Source organism: Bufo bufo, chromosome 1 (assembly GCF_905171765.1).
Source record: "Bufo bufo chromosome 1, aBufBuf1.1, whole genome shotgun sequence".
Taxonomy (NCBI): Eukaryota; Metazoa; Chordata; class Amphibia; order Anura; family Bufonidae; genus Bufo; species Bufo bufo.
This window is the reverse complement of record NC_053389.1, coordinates 625,148,327-625,168,985: the sequence shown is the minus strand read 5'-3', so window position 1 is coordinate 625,168,985 and position 20,659 is coordinate 625,148,327. Positions and strand designations below refer to the sequence as shown.

General features: G+C 43.9%; 1 pseudogene; it reads left to right on the top strand.

The window, feature by feature from the left end:
* Positions 1–20,659, top strand: part of LOC120985721 — a 193,879-nt pseudogene that overhangs the window by 62,447 nt on the left and 110,773 nt on the right.

The window sequence follows — 20,659 nt, the reverse complement described above, 5'->3', positions numbered from 1 at the left end:
ATAGATAAAATCATACTTCTGATATATATATATATATATATATATATATATATATATATATATATATAAATGCATAATATGTGGGAAACTACTACTGATGTTTTAGCCATAATATATTTTCATATATTATAATATATTATATATCCTAAATATATAATAATATATGTAAATATATTATGGCTAAAAACTTATATATGTTTAAATTAAATTTAGCCTCTATTTCTGATGGGATTCGAACTCACAACCATCTACATTACAGCCAAGAATCTTAACCACTACACTATAGAGCTGCCTAGCCAGTTACTTAAAGAATAAAAAAATAAATATGAGACTTCTGCTGTATAGGAATACTTACTAGATTTAAACACTGGGTGTCCCCAAACACTGACTCCATATATGGACATAGCTATATATGGAGTCAGAGCATGGACTCCTAATCCAAACTAGAGTCCCGACACCCTCCCCTCTTCAAAGCAGGGTGTGCCTGGTTTAATGCTCGGGTTCTCCCATTGACATCCATTGTGCTAGGGTGTTCTGTAGAGTACCCGAGCATCGGGAAGTGTTCTACTCAAGCACCAGAGCACACGATCACTTTGGTGCTCGACCAACACTATTGATTAGTTTGTTACTTTGTAATGTCAAATTTTTTTGTGCATGTACAGTTGAAACCAGAAGTTTATATACACTATATAAAAAGACATATATGCATTTTTTTTCAATATCTGAACTTAAAATCAGAATAAACCTTTCCTGTTTTTGGTCAATTATGATTACCATAATTATTATTATTTGCCAAATGCCAGAATAATGAGAGAGAGAGAATGTTTTATGGCATTTTTATTACTTTCATCAATGTCAAAAGTTTACATACACTAAGTTTACTATGCTTTTAAACAATTCTGGATTGCCCATATGATGAAGTCATGTATTTCAAAGCTTATGTTAGGTTTGTTGGCAACATGTAAGTTAATTAGAGACACACCTGTGGATGTGTTTAAATGCACACCTGAAACACACTGCTTCTTTGTATAGCATCATGCGAAAGTCTAAAGAAATCAGCCAAGATATCAGAAAGAGAATTGTGGACTTGCCTGAAGGTACCTCGTTCTTCTGTACAAACAATTATACGCGAGTACAAACAAGATGGGAATGTCCAGCCATCATACCGCTCAGGAAGGAAACGGGTTCTGTGTCCCAGAGATGAACGTGCTTTGGTCCGACATGTGCATATCAACCCAAGAACAAAAGCAAAAGACCTTGTGAATAGAGTTGAGCGAACACCTGGATGTTCGGGTTCGAGAAGTTCGGCCGAACTTCCCGGAAATGTTCGGGTTCGGGATCCGAACTCGAACCGAACTTCGCCCCGAACCCAAACCCCATTGAAGTCAATGGGGACCCGAACTTTCCAGCACTAAAAAGGCTTTAAAATAGCCCAGGAAAGGGCTAGAGGGCTGCAAAATGTAGGTAAATCCCCTGCAAACAAATGTGGATAGGGAAATGAATTAAAATAAAATAAATTAAAATTAACCAATATCAATTGGAGAGAGGTCTCATGGCAGAGAATCAGGCTTCATGTCATAGCAGAGAATCAGGCTTCACGTCACCCACCACTGGAACAGGCCATTGTCAGATATTTAGGCCCCGGCACCCAAACAGAGGAGAGAGGTCCAATAGCAGAGAATCAGGCTTCATGTCATAGCAGAGAATCAGGCTTCAAGTCATAGCAGAGAATCAGGCTTCATGTCATAGAAGAGAATCAGGCTTCACGTCACCCACCACTGGAACAGGCCATTGGCAGATATTTAGGCCCCGGCACCCAGACAGAGGAGAGAGGTCCCATAGCAGAGAATCAGGCTTCATGGCATAGCAGAGAATCAGGCTTCGCGTCACCCACCACTGGAACAGGCCATTGTCAGATATTTAGGCCCTGGCACCCAGACAGAGGAGAGAGGTCCCATAGCAGAGAATCAGGCATCATGTCATAGCAGAAAATCAGGCTTCAAGTCATAGCAGAGAATCAGGTTTCATGTCATAGCAGAGAATCAGGCTTCATGTCACCCAACACTGGAACAGGCCATTGTCAGATATTTAGGCCCCGGCACCCAGACAGAGGAGAGAGGTCCCATAGCAGAGAATCAGGCTTCATGTCACCCACCACTGGAACAGGCCACTGTCAGATATTTAGGCCCCGGCACCCAGACAGAGGAGAGAGGTCCCATAGCAGAGAATCAGGCTTCATGTCACCCACCACTGGAACAGGCCACTGTCAGATATTTTTAGGCCCCGTCACCCAGACAGAGGAGAGAGGTCCCATAGCAGAGATTCAGGCTTCATGTCATAGCAGAGAATCAGGCTTCATGTCACCCAACACTGGAACAGGCCACTGTCAGATATTTTTAGGCCCCGGCACCCAGACAGAGGAGAGGTTCATTCAACTTTGGGTTGCCCCGCAATATAATGGTAAAATGAAAATAAAAAAAGGATTGAATGATGAAGTGCCCTGGAGTACAATAATATATGGTTGAGGGGAGGTAGTTATAAATGTCTAATCTGCACAAGGGATAAACAGGTCTTGTGAGATCCATGCCTGGTTCATTTTTATGAATGTCAGCTTGTCCACATTGGCTGTAGACAGGCGGCTGCGTTTGTCTGTAATGACGCCCCCTGCCGTGCTGAATACACATTCAGACAAAACTCTGGCCGCCGGGCAGGCCAGCACCTCCAAGGCATAAAAGGCTAGCTCTGGCCACGTGGACAATTTGGAGACCCAGAAGTTGAATGGGGCCGAACCATCAGTCAGTACGTGGAGGGGTGTGCACACGTACTGTTCCACCATGTTAGTGAAATGTTGCCTCCTGCTAACACGTTCCGTATCAGGTGGTGGTGCAGTTAGCTGTGGCGTGGTGTTGTCGCAATTCATGCGACTCTCCTTCTTCTTTGTGTGGTGCCAAATCAATTAGAAGAATAAGTATGTGTACACCATACTGCCTTATAATGAGACCAGACACTATGTGGTTTCATGAAAGCATCTTCTCATCCTCTTTGAGCCATGGTAGAAGAGAGCAGGCGAGAGAGACTTTTATTCACAGTACATTCACTTAAATAGACATGACATCACAAAAGGGGTGTTCCTTAACAAGAGACTATTGGCTCCTTAACCTGATAGGAGTGGTTCCACTGAGTCTATAGGTGTATTTGAAGACTGTAATGTAATCCCCTCTTCCCCCTCCCTCATTGACCTTCTCATACATATGGTTTGCGGCCATCTAGTGGACAGAAATGTGTACTACAGAATATTCTCATTATATATGCGTAAAATAATAAATCCTTCTCTCACAGTGGTGACAAAACTTTTCCACATCTCTGCCATGCTAACGGTGCCCTCAGAGGAGCTGGCCGTGACACAGCTGCGTTGGCGACCTCTTGCTCCTCCTCTGCCTTCGCTTGGGCTTCCACTTGTTCCACTGTGACATTTGGGAATGCTCTCAGTAGCGCGTCTTCCAACGTGCGCTTGTACTCGCGCATCTTCCTATCACGCTCCAGTGCAGGAAGTAAGGTGGGCACATTGTCTTTTTACCGGGGATCCAGCAGGGTGGCAACCCAGTAGTCCGCACATGTTAAAATGTGGGCAGCTCTGCTGTCGTTGCGCAGGCCCTGCAGCATGTAGTCGCTCATGTGTGCCAGGCTGCCCAGAGGTAAGGACAAGCTGTCCTCTGTGGGAGGCGTATCGTCATCGTCCTGCATTTCCCCCCAGCCACGCACCAGTGATGGGCCCGAGCTGCGTTGGGTGCCACCCCGCTGTGAACATGCTTCATCCTCCTCCACCTCCTCCTCGTACTACTCATCCTCCAGTAGTGGGCCCTGTCTGGCCACATTTGTACCTGGCCTCTGCTGTTGCAAAAAACCTCCCTCTGAGTCACTTTGAAGAGACTGGCCTGAAAGTGCTAAAAATGACCCCTCTTCCTCCTCCTCCTCCTGGGCCACCTCCTCTTCCATCATCGCCCTAAGTGTTATCTCAAGGAAACAAAGAAGTGGTATTGTAACGCTGATAACGGCGTCATCGCCACTGGCCATGTTGGTGGAGTACTCGAAACAGCGCAACAGGGCACACAGGTCTCGCATGGAGGCCCAGTCATTGGTGGTGAAGTGGTGCTGTTCCGCAGTGCGACTGACCCGTGCGTGCTGCAGCTGAAACTCCACTATGGCCTGCTGCTGCTCGCACAGTCTGTCCAGCATGTGCAAGGTGGAGTTCCACCTGGTGGGCACGTCGCATATGAGGCGGTGAGCGGGAAGGCCGAAGTTACGCTGTAGCGCAGACAGGCCAGCAGCGGCAGGATATGAATGCCGGAAGCGAGCACAGACGGCCCACACTTTATGCAGCAGCTCTGACATGTCGGGGTAGTTGTGAATGAACTTCTGCACCACCAAATTCAGCACATGCGCCAGGCAAGGGATGTGCGTCAAACCGGCTAGTCCCAGAGCTGCAACGAGATTTCGCCCATTATCACACACCACCAGGCCGGGCTTGAGGCTCACCGGCAGCAACCACTCGTCGGTCTGCTGTTCTATACCCCGCCACAACTCCTGTGCGGTGTGGGGCCTGTCCCCCAAACATATGAGTTTCAGAATGGCCTGCTGACGTTTACCCCGGGCTGTGCTGAAGTTGGTGGTGAAGGTGTGTGGCTGACTGGATGAGCAGGGGGAAGAAGAGGAGGAGGAAGCCGAGTAGGAGGAGGAGGCAACAGGAGGCAAAGAATGTTGCCCTGCGATCCTTGGAGGCGGAAGGACGTGCGCCAAACAGCTCTCCGCCTGGGGCCCAGCCACCACTACATTTACCCAGTGTGCAGTTAGGGAGATATAGCGTCCCTGGCCGTGCTTACTGGTCCACGTATCTGTGGTTAGGTGGACCTTGCCACAGATGGCGTTGCGCAGTGCACACTTGATTTTATCAGATACTTTGTTGTGCAGGGAAGGCACGGCTCTCTTGGAGAAGTAGTGGCGGCTGGGAACAACATACTGTGGGACAGCAAGCGACATGAGCTGTTTGAAGCTGTCTGTGTCCACCAGCCTGAATGACAGCATTTCATAGGCCAGTAGCTTAGAAATGCTGGCATTCAGGGCCAGGGATCGAGGGTGGCTAGGTGGGAATTTACGCTTTTTCTCAAATGTTTGTGAGATGGAGAGCTGAACGCTGCCGTGTGACATGGTTGAGATGCTTGGTGACGGAGGTGGTGGTGTTGGTGGTACATCCTCTGTTTGCTGGGCGGCAGGTGCCAACGTTCCTCCAGAGGCGGAGGAAGAGGCCGAGGCGGCGGCAGCAGCAGAAGAGGCAGCAGGGGGAGCCTGAGTGAGTTCCTTGTTTTTAAGGTGTTTACTCCACTGCAGTTCATGCTTTGCATGCAGGTGCCTGGTCATGCAGGTTGTGCTAAGGTTCAGAACGTTAATGCCTCGCTTCAGGCTTTGATGGTACAGCGTGCAAACCACTCGGGTCTTGTCGTCAGCACATTGTTTGAAGAACTGCCACGCCAGGGAACTCCTTGAAGCTGCCTTTGGGGTGCTCAGTCCCAGATGGCGGTGGCCAGTAGCAGACGGACTCTCTTGGCGGCGAGTGTTCTGCTTTTGCCCACTGCTCCCTCTTTTGCTACGCTGTTGGCTCGGTCTCACCACTGCCTCTTCCTCCGAATTCTGAAAGTCAGTGGCACGACCTTCATTTCATGTGGGATCTAGGACCTCATCGTCCCCTGCATCGTCTTCCACCCAGTCTTCCTCCCTGACCTCCTGTCAGTCTGCACACTGCAGAAAGACGCAGCAGTTGGCACCTGTGTTTCGTCATCATCAGAGACGTGCTGAGGTGGTATTCCCATGTCCTCATCATCAGGAAACATAAGTGGTTGTGCGTCAGTGCATTCTATGTCTTCTACCGCTGGGGAAGGGCTAGGTGGATGCCCTTGGGAAACCCTGCCAGCAGAGTCTTCAAACAGCATAAGAGACTGCTGCATAAGTTGAGGCTCAGACAGTTTCCATGATATGCATGGGGGTGATGTGACAGACTGATGGGCTTGGTTTTCAGGCGCCATCTGTGCGCTTTCTGCAGAAGACTGGGTGGGAGATAATGTGAACGTGCTGGATCCACTGTCGGCCACCCAATTGACTAATGCCTGTACCTGCTCAGGCCTTACCATCCTTAGAACGGCATTGGGCCCCACCAAATATCGTTGCAAATTCTGGCAGCTACTGGGACCTGAGGTAGTTGGTTCACTAGGACGTGTGGCTGTGGCAGAACGGCAACGTCCTCTCCCAGCACCAGAGGGTCCACTAACACCACCATGACCATGTCCGCGTCCCTTACTAGATGTTTTCCCCATTGTTACCGTTCACCACAATAAGAAAAATATTATTTGGCTCAATGTTTTGAATTAAAATTCAGGCCTTTTTTACAGGCACCTAACACTATCTGGCTATCTATTTAGGTACCGTATTACACTAATACAGGCACAGCAGTAACAACAGATTTAGCTGAATATAAATTGTAGGCCTAGTATTTAGGCGCTGGATGACAGGTATACCTTTTACAGACAGAATTAGACTTGTAAATGCACAGTAGCGTGTGAAGTTATTGAGGATGACCCTATCAGCACCTACAATGTCATATACCCTTTTATGGATAGATTTAAACTTGGCCTGATACAGCAGAAAACTATTATTTAGGGAATTGCTAAGTTGGGAATTGTATTCAACCCAGAACAAAAACTGTGCTTCGGCAGACAGCAGACAGTATTACAATTGGCTATCCACAGCTGAAACACCAGATTTAGGGTACTGCTATTTTGGCAATTGTATTTTACCCCTCAATAAAATAGCAAGCACAGCCAAGCCCCTGATGTAGGATATAGCAAAAAAAACAAAAACACTATTGATGGTTAAAAATGGACTTGGTGGCAGCTTGTGCTGGCGCACCACAAGACACAAAATGGCCGCCGATCACCCCAGAAAAAAGTGACTGAAAAACGCTCTGGGCAGCCTTAAAACAGTGAGCAATTGAATAGCAAAGGTTGTATGATACACAGCTGTATATCGATCACTTACACTTAGCCCTAACAGCAGCAGCTGCATCCTATCCCTACACTGATCAGAGCAGAGTGACGTGCGGCGCTACGTGACTCCAGTTTAAATAGAGGCTGGGTCACATGCTGCACTGGCCAATCACAGCCATGCCAATAGTAGTCATGGCTATGATGGCCTCTTGGGGCAAGTAGTATGATGCTTGTTGATTGGCTGCTTTGCAGCCTTTCAAAAAGCGCCAAGAAAGCGCCGAACACCGAACCCGGACTTTTACGAAAATGTTCGGGTTCGGGTCCGTGTCACGGACACCCCAAAATTCGGTACGAACCCTAACTATACAGTTCAGGTTCGCTCATCCCTACTTGGACTGAGAGGCCACTCTGCCAGGCAGAAGCTACTACTCCAAAAGAAACATAAAAAAGTCAGATTATTGTTTGCAAATGCACATAGGAACAAAGACCTACATTTTTGGAGACATGTCCTGTGGTCTGATGAAACTAAAATTAAATTTTTTGGCCATAATGACCATCGTTACATTTGGAGGAAATAGGGAGAAGCTTAAGCCTAAGAACAACATCCCAACTGTGAAACACGGGGGTGGCAGCTTCACAAAATAGAAGACATTATGAGAAATGAAGATTTTGTGGAAATACTGAAGCAACATCTCAAGACATCAGCCAGGAAGTTAAAGCTTGGGCAGAAATGGGTCTTCCAAATGGACAATGACACAAAGCATACTGCCAGACTGGTTACAGAGTGGCTTAAGGATAACAAAGTCAATGTTTTTGAGTGGCCATCACAAAGCCCTGATCTCAATCCTGTTGAAAATTTATGGGCAAAGCTGAAAAGGCAGGTGCAGAAGGATAAGGACCCATGCGATGTGGGGTCATATAGACCTATATCACTCCTAAATACGGACTATAAGATTTTCGTCAAGATTCAGGCTAGTCGCTTGAAGAGGGTTATAGCAGGTCTGGTACACTCTGACCAGACGGGCTTTATTCCGGTCCGCCAAATACAGACGAGTATATATAGGGTCTATTTGAATTTGTCTGTTGGGGGCAGTGTGGACCGCTCCATCCTGTCATTAGACGCCGCTAAGGCATTTGACAGGATGGAGTGGTCGTTTTTGTGGGCTACAATGTCTTATTTTGGCCTTGGGAAATTTTTTCTGGAAATGACTCAAATGCTATATGAACAGCCGATTGCATATATTAATATCAATGGTATTAGTACTTCTCCCGTTATGATGCGGAGAGGGATGAGACAGGGTTGTCCCCTGTCTCCCCTCCTCTTCGCTCTTTTTATAGAACCGCTGGCTTGTTGGATCCGCTTAGATAATTGTATAGATGGCTTTGGGGTCACGAGAGTGAGCGATAAAATAAGTCTATATGCAGACGATGTGATTCTGTTTCTGGACCAGGGCTGGAAAATCCTCCCGTATTTTATAGAGTTAATTGAATATTATGGTAAATTATCAGGCTATATGATTAACTGGACAAAGTCATCGCTCCTCCCGCTGAACCGGAAAGCTGTAGTTGTAGGGAGCCGAGTTTGTGTTTTGGCTCCTAATGATACCTTAGACTACTTGGGGGTTAAGATTGGGGTTCCTATAAGTAGGTTTTATGAGCTCAATCTGGCCCCAGTTTTGGAGAAAGTTAGGATCAAGGTTGGCGCTTGGCGCAAATTGATATTGGCACAGATAGATCGAATCGCACTGATCAGGATGATTATTTTGCCTATGGTTCTGTTCCCGATGTGTGCTTCTCCTATTTGGATTGATGATATCTTCTTTCATAGATTGGAGACCTTAATTAATGACCTAATTTGGGGCAGGAAGAGGGTGCGTATAAAGCAGAGATATCTATGGTTATCGGAGAAAGATGGTGGGTTGTCACTACCTTTTTTTCAAGGTTATTTTTTTTGTGCACAGATTCAGCGGTGTTGTAATTGGAAAGAGAGTTTACTTTCACGGTATTTGAATAAAGTCTTTAATAAGCCAATAGAGAATATATTTGCATGTTTGGAAATGGGGTTTATGGGAATGAGGAATTCCTTGCTGATCCCTTTCTCAATACAGAGGGTGTGGAATAGGCTGAAGGAGTTTCTTAAAGTCCCCGGCCCGTTTGTTTTCACCCCTCTGTGGGGGAATGGGGGGCTGGAGGAATTTTTCCAAATTACTGATTTTGGTTACTGGTTACGTAATGGCATCAATAGGGTCTCTCAACTATTTTACTTAGGTCGTTTTAAATCACTTTCGGAATTTGGGTTAACTGATACTTAACCATTAGATTTATTTATGTATGCACGTCTGAAACATATATTAGAAGCCTCTAGGAATAGGGGCCGTATTTTTCTACGAGAGAATATATTTTTTGATTATTGTGACGCTCAGAAGGATGAGAAGGTGAAAATATCTAGTTTATATGCTAAACTGCGTATGGCACTGGCAACTGTAACACCTTTTAAAAGCCCAAGTAAATGGGAGCAAGAGTTGAATTGCCCTCCTTTACAGTGGCCCACTATCTATAGGAACGTGAGAAGGGCGACAGTTTCCAGTGCCCATAGATTAATTCAATTTAAGATCCTTCATAGACTGTACTATACGCCCAAAATCCAAGGGAAATTTCCCCAAAATAGGGATCGGGACTGTTGCTGCCCTAAATGTGGATATGTGAATGCGAACTATGTTCATATGCTTTGGAGCTGCAGCAAAATAAAAAAATTTGGGGATGAGATGTTCTCCGCCCTACAAAAGGAATCCTCAATGAATTATAACCCGGGGATCTTGATAGTGATCTTTGGAGACTATGGTTCAGAAACGGAAGTTCCCCCCCAGGTTAGACGGATCTGGATGGGAGGAGTGATGGTAGCAAAAGCTATAGTGGTCAGGCACTGGGGCTCTGTCTCCCAGCCCTCGTCAAGGGAGTGGGGTCTATATTTTCAACAAATTAAAATATATGAGGATATTGAAAGGCAGCGGAGAGTTGCACGCAGAGCCACGTAGAAATAACTAATATATTTGTTGTATGCCGTACTTGATTGCACTGAGGGGAACGACAGCCAATGGGGGGGGGAGGGCTATAAGGATGTTTATGATTCCTATATTATATACATGGTTGTGATGGATACGTGATATATTGCTATATTATATATATTAATGTGATTGATATTGGTATATGTACTAATTTTATTTTAGAAAAAAAAAAGAAAGAAAAAAAAAAAAAAAAAAAAAGAAAAGGCAGGTGCGAGCAAGGCAAGGCATGGCTCAGTTATACCAATTTTGTCAGGAACAATAGGCCCAAATTCCGACCAACTATTGTGAGAAGTTTGTGGAAGGATATCCAAAATGTTTGACCCAAGTCATACAGTTTAACCACTTAAGGACCACAGGTTTATACCCCCCTAGTGACCAGGCCCTTTTTTACAAATCGGCACTACACAAATTTTGCGGTTTATTGCTCGGTCATGCAACTTACCACCCAAATGAATTTTACCTCCTTTTCTTCTCACTAATAGAGCTTTCATTTAATGGTATTTCATTGCTGCTGACATTTTTACTTTTTTTGTTATTAATCGAAATTTACCGATTTTTTTGCAAAAAAATGACATTTTTCAATTTCTGTTGTAAAATTTTGCAAAAAAAACCACATCCATATATACATTTTTCTCTAAATTTATTGTTTTACATGTCTCTGATAAAAAAAAAATGTTTGGGTAAAAAAAAAATGGTTTGGGTAAAAGCTATAGCGTTTACAAACTATGGTACAAAAATGTGAATTTCCGCTTTTTGAAGCAGCTCTGACTTTCTGAGCACCTGTCATGTTTCCTGAGGTTCTACAATGGCCAGACAGTACAAACACCCCACAAATGACCCCATTTCGGAAAGTAGACACCCTAAGGTATTCGCTATGGGCATAGTGAGTTCATAGAACTTTTTATTTTTTGTCACAAGTTAGCGGAAAATGATGATTTTTTTTTTTTCCTTACAAAGTCTCATATTCCACAAACTTGTGACAAAAAATAAAAACTTCTATGAACTCACTATGCCCATCACAAAATAAGTTGGGGTGTCTTCTTTCCAAAATGGGGTCACTTGTGGGGTAGTTATACTGCCCTGGCATTCTAGGGGCCCTTATGTGTGGTAAGTAGTTTGAAATCAAAATCTGTAAAAAATGGCCGGTGAAATCCGAAAGGTGCTCTTTGGAATGTGGGCCCCTTTGCCCACCTAGGCTGAAAAAAAGTGTCACACATCTGGTATCGCCGTACTCAGGAGAAGTTGGGCAATGTTTTTTGGGGTGTCATTTTACATATACCCATACTGGGTGAGATAAATATCTTGGCAAAAGACAACTTTTCCCATTTTTTTTATACAAAGTTGGCATTTGACCGAGATATTTCTCTCAACCAGCATGGGTATATGTAAAATGACACCCCAAAATACATTTCCCAACTTCTTCTGAGTACGGAGATACCACATGTGTGACACTTTTTTGCAGCCTAGATGCGCAAAGGGGCCCACAATCCTTTTAGGAGGGCATTTTTAGACATTTGGATCCCAGACTTCTTCTCACGCTTTAGGGCCCCTAAAATGCCAGGGCATTATAAATACCCCACATGTGACCCCATTTTGGAAAGAAGACACCCCAAGGTATTCAATGAGGGGCATGGCGAGTTCATAGAATTTTTTTTTTTTTGCCACAAGTTAGCGGAAATTTATTTTTATTTTTTTCTCACAAAGTCTCCCTTTCCGCTAACTTGGGACAAAAATTTCAATCTTTCATGGACTCAATATGCCCCTCAGCGAATACCTTGGGGTGTCTTCTTTCCAAAATGGGGTCACATGTGGGGTATTTATACTGCCCTGGCATTTTAGGGGCCCTAAAGCGTGAGAAGAAGTCTGGGATATAAATGTCTAAAAAATTTTACGCATTTGGATTCCGTGAGGGGTATGGTGAGTTCATGTGAGATTTTTGACACAAGTTAGTGGAATATGAGACTTTGTAAGAAAAAAATAAATAAATAAATTTCCGCTAACTTGGGCCAAAAAAATGGCTGAATGGAGCCTTACAGGGGGGTGATCAATGACAGGGGTGTGATCAGGGAGTCTATATGGGGTGATCACCCCCCTGTCATTGATCACCCCCCTGTAAGGCTCCATTCAGACGTCCATATGTTTTTTACAGATCCACGGATACATGAATCGGATCCGCAAAACACATACGGACATCTGAATGGAGCCTTACAGGGGGGTGATCAATGACAGGGGGGTGATCAATGACAGGGGGGTGATCAGGGAGTCTATATGGAATGATCACCCCCCTGTCATTGATCACCCTCCTGTAAGGCTCCATTCAGACGTCCGTATGTGTTTTGCGGATCCGATCCATGTATCAGTGGATCCGTAAAAATCATACGGACGTCTGAATGGAGCCTTACAGGGGGGTGATCAATGACAGGGGGGTGATCAATGACAGGGGGGTGATCAGGGAGTCTATATGGGGTGATCACCCCCGTCATTGATCACCCCTCTGTAAGGCTCCATTCAGACGTCCGTATGTGTTTTGCGGATCCGATCCATGTATCATTGGATCCGTAAAAATCATACGGACGTCTGAATGGAGCCTTACAAGGGGGTGATCAATGACAGGGGGGGTGATCAGGGAGTCTATATGGGGTGATCAGGGGTGAATAAGGGGTTAATAAGTGGCAGGGGGGGGTGTAGTGTATTGTGGTGCTTGGTGCTACATATTACTGAGCTACCTGTGTCCTCTGGTGGTCGGTCCAAACAAAAGGGACCACCAGAGGACCAGGTAGCAGGTATATTAGACGCTGTTATCAAAACAGCGTCTAATATACCTGTTAGGGGTTAAAAAAAATCGCATCCACTCGCTTACCTTCCGATCCGGTAAAGCGCGCGCCTGTGTGCGCGCGTTCACAGGAAATCTCGGCTCAAGCGAGATGACGCCAATCGGCGTTAGTGTGATCTGGGAGCGCCGCAGAGATGACGCCTTTCGCGTTAGTGTGACGGCAGATGGTTAAGGGCAATGTTACCAAATATTAATGAAATGTATGTAAACATTTGACTTTGCAGAAAGTAATAAAAATGCAGTGAAACATTCTCTCTCTCATTATTCTGGCATTTGGCAAATAATAATAATTATGGTAATTCTAATTGACCAAAAACAGGAAAGATTTATTCTGATTTCATGTCAGATATTGAGAAAAACATGCATATGTGTCTTTTTATATAGTGTAGGTAAACTTCTAGTTTCAACTGTACCTTCTGATTGTAAAGTGCTATGGAATATGTTGGCACTAAATAAATAGAGATTATTATTACTAAAGTTACAGTTCCACTAAACTCCCATTTTTGACCAGAAAAATAATTAGCACAATCAGTCTTTCTTTTTGGAATAAATACTTAATAAATGTGACTGAGTGCACCAAAGAATTTATGCAAACAATGCCAGGAAGCTGGTACATTATTCTTGGTAAATGTGACCCATTATCTAAAAATACTGAAAGTGTGGAACAGTGGTTAATTTTGTTTCATTTTGACCAGTCTGCCCAAATGAGCTAAAGGCCACACTGAAAACTTAACCCAAAGGAAAATTTAACAAACTGCATCCCTCTCCAACTATGGCTAAACTTCTATTCATCAGTCAACAAAAAACAAAGTGAGGATAAATTCATGGGAAACCAGTGAGCCATTATCCAAGAATAACATCAATGCACATCTAATATTTGTAAAAGTACACAATGTTCAAAAAGATTTTTTTTTAGATCAAGCTCTATGGACATATGAAACAATACTTCTCTGCTAAAAAAAATAATCAAATTATTTCTAAAGCAAAGAAAAAGGGGAACATTTTGGACAAAGTCCACTAACGTAAGGATGTGCCAAATTTATTAAGAGGCACAGAACTATAAATTATTTTGACATGTTAGGAGGTCTGGTTTCCAAGAACTGAAATCTACATCAGCAATAAGACATTACAATCAGAAGGTACAGTTGAAACCAGAAGTTTACCTACACTATATAATTTAATTTAAGCCAGAAATCTTAAAAGGTATTCCACTGCTGGGACCTACACCAGTTACAAAAACACTTAGCCCGTACCCCTCAGAACCATATGAAATGAGCTGAGCAACAGGTCAATCATGCGCATTGCCACTCTATTCAACTCAACAGGAGTTCTGGAGACAGCAGAGTACAGTATTTCCAGAACTCCCACAGAGACAAATGGAGCAGCAGTTTGCTTGTCCGACCTGCCACATCGTTCATTTCGGTGGCCTCTGAGGGGTATGGGGGTATGTTTAAGTGATAGGTGGGGGTCTCAGCATTAGATCCCCCACTGATTTTATAGTTACCCCATATCTTGTGGATAACTTTTAAAGGGGTTTTCCAAGAGTTTTTTATACTGATAACCTATCCTCTGGATAGATCATCAGTATCTGATTGGTGGGGTCTGAGCTATTTTAGAAGGCAGCAGCTCCTTGGCCTTATCTCTGCTCGCCAAACACAGCACTGTACATTGTATAGCGGCTGCTCCTAGTATTGCAGCTCAGCCGTGTTCAGTGCATAGTCCCTGGTGTTGGACCTCCATTGAGGACCTCCAGAGGATAAGACATCAGTAAAAAAACTCTCAGAAAACCCTCTTAACAACCAGAATACCCCCTTAAATCTTTTGGGCCAATTTGGCAAAAAAGACTAACATTTTGCTTGAAGGGGTTGTTCGGGTTCAGACCTGAAGCAATTTTGCCCAGGCAGCCCCTTGTTATGAGCATCTGCGCATTTCATGCTCCGATGCTCTCCCTTGCCCTGCGCAATGCAGAGCAGGGCAAAGGAGAGCATGAAAGGGCTTCTTTTTTTTTTTTTTAACACACTGCTGGACAGAGGTTTCCGCAGTGTTCTCGGAGATGTCATCGGCTCTGATGGGTGGGTTTTAGAAGTGGGATTCAGGAGCAGCAACAGTACAGTGTAGATGTGGAAAGGGTAAGTCGTGTAACCATAATAACTGCATCAGCAATAGTAGCGCCTGCAATAACAGCACAGCATGGAACAGACAAGGCAGTAGATGTGCATGTGGTTTTGTTGAGTTAGTAGTAGTATCAACTATGTAGGGGTAATGGCAGTGGCAGTAGGGGGATTAGCAGCTGAGAGTAGCAGTTCCAGCAGTGGGGACAGTAGCAACCATATGGTACTGAACATAAATGGTAAGCAAGCAGGCAGACAATGGCAGTGGCTTGATGGGGCTGGCAATAAATATCTATCGTCAGCAATGGCAGATCTGTTCATCGCCTAAGCTGGAGGTGTGTGAAAATACTCATGTATCCATGCCTCATTCATTTTGACAAAAGTGATATTTTGTATACTGGCAGGAGACCAGATTTGTCCATTTGGGTGAGGATGCCACCTGCATGCTGAAAGCCCTCTCTGAGATGACACTGGAGGCTGGACAAGACAGTACAGAGAGAGCAAACTGGTCAGTTCCAGTCTGTCTGCCTAGAAGTCCATGTAGCACTCAACTTGGTTGTTCAGGTGGTACATCCGCCTGGGGCGGCACAAAAAATTGCTCCATTCATGAGACTGAACTGGATGCTGCTGCGACTTCTGCTGCTAGTAGTTGAGATGGTGAGAGGTGGCTGACTCGGCAGAGGGTGGAGAGGGGCATCCTGGTCAGACACATGGATGGCTGTCGTCTGCTTGCTTTGAGCTGTGGCAAGCTGTGTACACAGTGTATCCTGTTAATAAAGAAATTTGGCCTCCCTATCGTACAACAGAAAAACAATCTCCCATTTTGCTTTGATAGTGACGGTCTATAGGCATGGCTATCCAGTAATCATCATATTGCTTCATGCTAACAATACACCTCTCAGTACATAAGCAAGCAAGCATACAGCGTGCCCAAGGTCCCATGGCCAATTTTGTCATATCATCATCAGACTCATCCTCCTGCACAAACGATTCCTCCTCCTACAGTCGTAGCTCCTCCTCCACATTTTACTCTGTGGAACTTTCTCTGTGTGGACCCCCAACAGCTACAGGGTAGACAGCAAGATGTGGAAACTGTTCAATCTTCCGCCAGTCCTTGTTGCATCAGTGTGAGCATCTTCTCTATGATAAATATTGGGAATGCTGCAGTTTTCCCTTCTGACAAATCTGGTGGCCTCTTTGAGGGCCTGAGTACACTACAGGCATCACTGATGAGCTATCACTGCCTGACCTCAAATAAAACATATTCCTTATTGGTGCGGTTCATGACAAAATCATTTACAGCTTTATGCTGTTCATACAGATGCAGTGGCCATGTTTGGGTTGGCCCCAACGCTATGCTGGGTCCCCTGGACACTTTCGAGGTGTCACCATGTGTTGCTGTTCTCTGGAAGGGATGGTAAGTCGTGGTGCGACCCAATGGGAAATAAGCCCAGAGATTCAGGGTCTGCAGTAAACTAAGGTGCTTCTTTACTGGAGGAATTCAGGTGCAAAAACAAAACATTGGCATTGGACTGGCTTCTCCAGTCTCCTCTCTGGCAGAAGAAGGGTTTGATGCTGAAGAAAGTCCTGAATTTCTCAAAAATTTGATTCGGCCAGTTCGCCGAATATTCTGAACAGATTCGATTTGCTCCAAATTTATTCCTGGCGAATTGCGTTAAAAAACAACTATTTCCTACCTGCAGAGAGCCTGTATAGTGGTGTAGAACACTGTGTCTTGCAGTAACATGCATAGGGAGTCTGCTATGGTAGCGAAACAATATTGTGAGTCAGTATGACACGCAGATGACAGGCGTCGCTCTTAGAATCACTGCACACTTCACTTATTTGGGCAGTTGCGGGGCAAAAACTGACCAACTATCTCAAGTGTAAACTCAACCTTACTGGTCGATGTTAGCTTCAAGAAGAAGCGCACTCCTTTTACACCGTCATCAGCTGATTCCACATAGATGTCTACAGAACCTGTTCTATTAAACACTTATACAAGTAGAGCCCCCCGACAGAGTGGAAAGGGTGTCAGCAGTAAGTTTATGTTGACCTCACTTATTATTTTGCCCTTCCTCTGATCCGTCAGAACAATAACCCCCAAAAAATGGATCCTGTCTGTTGAGCATCCGCCTTCACTCGGTCAGCAATCTATCACTATTTCTAAAGCCCAAAAAAAACAGGAGTTGATACAAAACAGAGGTGACACGTGAATGGAATATTTGCATGTCTTCTGTGTTTTGTACCCACTCCTGCTTTTGGCTACCAAATCATAAGCCAATTCAGATGCAAAATAGGGACCATGTCATACAGGTCTTACAGCTGCTACATAGACAGGATCCGTTGTGCTTCTCATTTTTCCTTCCTTCTGACAGATCAGAAGGGTCAAATAAATGATGTCAACCAGTCATTGGTGGTGAAGTGGTGCTGTTCCGCCGAGCGACTCACCCGTGTGTGCTGCAGCTGAAACTCCACTCTCGCCTGCTGCTGCTCGCACAGTCTGGCCAGCATGTGCAAGGTGGAGTTCCACCTTGTGGGCACGTCGCATATTAGGCGGTGAGCGGGAAGGCCGAAGTTACGCTGCAGCGCTGACAGGCGAGCAGCAGCAGGGTGAGAACGCCGAAAGTGCGCACAGACGGCCTGCACTTTATGCAGCAGCTATGACATATCGGGGTAATTTTTAAGGAATCTCTGCACCACCAAATTCAGCACATGCGCCAGGCAAGGGATGTACGTCAAACCGGCTAGTTCCAGAGCTGCTACGAGATTTCGCCCATTATCGCACACCACCAGGCTGGGCTTGAGGCTGACTGGCACAAACCACTCATCTGTCTGTTGTTCAAGGCCCGTCCACAGCTCCTGCGCGGTGTGGGGTTTGTCCCCCAAACAGATACGTTTTAAAACTGCCTGCTGTCGTTTACCCCTAGCTGTGCTGAAGTTGGTGGTGAAGGTATTACGCTGACCGGATGTTGTACCACATTTGCACTTCAATAATATGTCCCACATTTCCGCTATGCTCTTTTGGCCAACATTTGCGCCTCAATAGCTTTTCCCACTTTTCCGCTTGACTCTTTTGGCCCACATTTGGGCTTCTGTAAATTGTCCCACATTTGCGCCTCAATAGCTTTTCCCACATTTCTGCTCGATCCCAACATCTTTTTATAAATTTATCTCCCTTAAATTTGGTCTCTTTTTCTCACGCTCCCTCTCCGGCCTGCAACCCTGATTCCCCGCCACCCGTTATCACCATGGTAGGCGCATAAAAGAACATCGAAAGTTGATAGAGAAGATATCAAATTGGATAGTGAACATCACGGGGACGTGCGACATGGTGGGGCAGTAAGTATGCACACGCCTACACAAACTAACTGACAGGGGTCAGCCCCTGCAACTTCTGGGTCTCCAAATTGGGCACATGGCCTGAGCTTGCCCTTTGCGCCTTGGAGGTGCTGGCCTGCCCTGCAGCCAGTGTATTGTCTGAACGTGTGTTTATCATGACTGGAGGGTTATATTTTCCAATGTTTTGGGGTGTACCCTAATTAAAAAAAATAAAAATACATTTTAAACTAAAAAGCAGTGTAGGCTACCTCCTTTTCCTCCACCGCCACTTCCACCGCCTCCTCAACCTCCTACTCCATATGGACCTGGTCCTCCTAGATCAAGATTATTATTTTTTATTTTTATGTATTTTATGTTATTTTAAGTCATTTCCCTATCCACATTTGTTTGCAGAGCACTTGCTATGCTCCTAACCACATTTTGACGACATTTGCAGCCCTCTAGCCCTTTCAATGACATTTTTATAGCCATTTTAGTGCTCAAAAGTTCTTGTCCCCATTGACTTCAATGGGGTTCGGGTTCGGGGTCAAGTTCGGGTCCCGAACTCGAACTTTTTTCCGAAGTTCGGCCAAACCCGTCGAACCCGAACATCCAGGTGTCCGCTCAACTCTAATGGACAGTTAGTTAAAAAAATAATATTAAATGAGACTTCTGCTGTATAGGAATACTTGCTAATAGTAAGTTTTCCTATACAACAGAAGTCTCTTTTTTTTTTTTAAAGCAGCTGGTCATGCAGCTCTATAGTGTAATGTTTAAGGTTCCTGGCTGTAATGTAGAAGATTGGGAGTTCAAATCCCGCCAGAAACATTTCAGAAATAGAGGCTAAATTAAATGTTATATTTTTTAGTAATTGTAAAAAATGTGTAATTACAAAAAAAAAAAATCAGTCAGACCACACATGGAGTATTGTGTACAGTTCTGGGCTCCTGTGAACAAGGCAGACATAGCAGAGCTGGAGAGGGTTCAGAAGAGGGCAACTAAAGTAATAACTGGAATGGGGCAACTAGAGTACCCTGAAAGATTATCAACATTAAGGTTATTTACTTTAGAAAAAAGACAACTGAGGGGATATCTAATTACTATGTATAAATATATCAGGGGACAGTACAGAGATCTCTCCCATCATCTATTTATCCCCAGGACTGTGACTGTGATGAGGGGATACCCTCTGCATCTGGAGGAAAGAAGGTTTGTACACAAACATAGAAAAGGATTCATTACGGTAAGAGCAGTGAGACTATGGAACTCTCTGCCTCAAGAGGTGGTGATGGTGAGTAGTGATGAGCAGCAGGGGTCATTTTCGAATTTGCGATTTTTGCAAATATTTTGTAGAATATTCGTCGAATATTTGTGAATTCGAATATTCGTTATATTCGAAGATTTTTTTTTTACTCAAAAAATCAACAAGGTAATGATCGCGTAATATGCGAATTTTCATAACGTGAATTTTTCGTTATGCTAATTTTTATCGTGAATTTTTCAATTGCCGAGCAAAAATATATGATTCCTCCCTGCTTCTTGCTTGTGGGGCAATGAGTCATAGCACTATAATGAATATATTAGTTTTTTCGAATATTCGTAATATTCTAAAACAAGAATATATAGCAATACAGCGAATATTCGAAAAAAAAATTAATGTAGAGCAATTTAGCTAATATAGTGATCTAATCTTTTTTTTAATAGTTGTAATATTTTTCCAATCTGAATTTCAGATGAGAAAAAAATTACATCTATTAGACAAAAAAGATTATAGCACTATATTAGCTAAATTGCTCTATATTCAGTTTTTCTTTTTGAATATTCGCTATAGTGCTATATATTCTTCTTTTAGAATATTACGAATATTCGGAAAAACAAATATATTTGTTTTTTCAAATATTTCAAATATTCTAAAACAAGAATATATAGCAATATATCATGTTTTTACTCGGCAATTGAAAAATTAGCAATAAAAATTAGCATTCCGAAAATTTGCATTCCGAAAATTTGCAATAAAAAAATCTCGAATATTCGAAATTACGAATATACAGTATATCACTATATTCTAAATATTCGCGATAAAAATTTGCAATTCGAATATTCATGATCAACACTAATGGTGAGCACAATAAAATAATTCAAGAGAGGCTTGGATGAATTTCTTGAGTGTAATTATATCTCAGGCTATAGATACTAGAGAGGGGTCGTTGATCCAGGGAGTTAATCTGATTGCCTGATTGGAGTCAAGAAGCAATTTTTTCCCCCTTAAGTGGGGAAAATTGGCCTGTAACACCC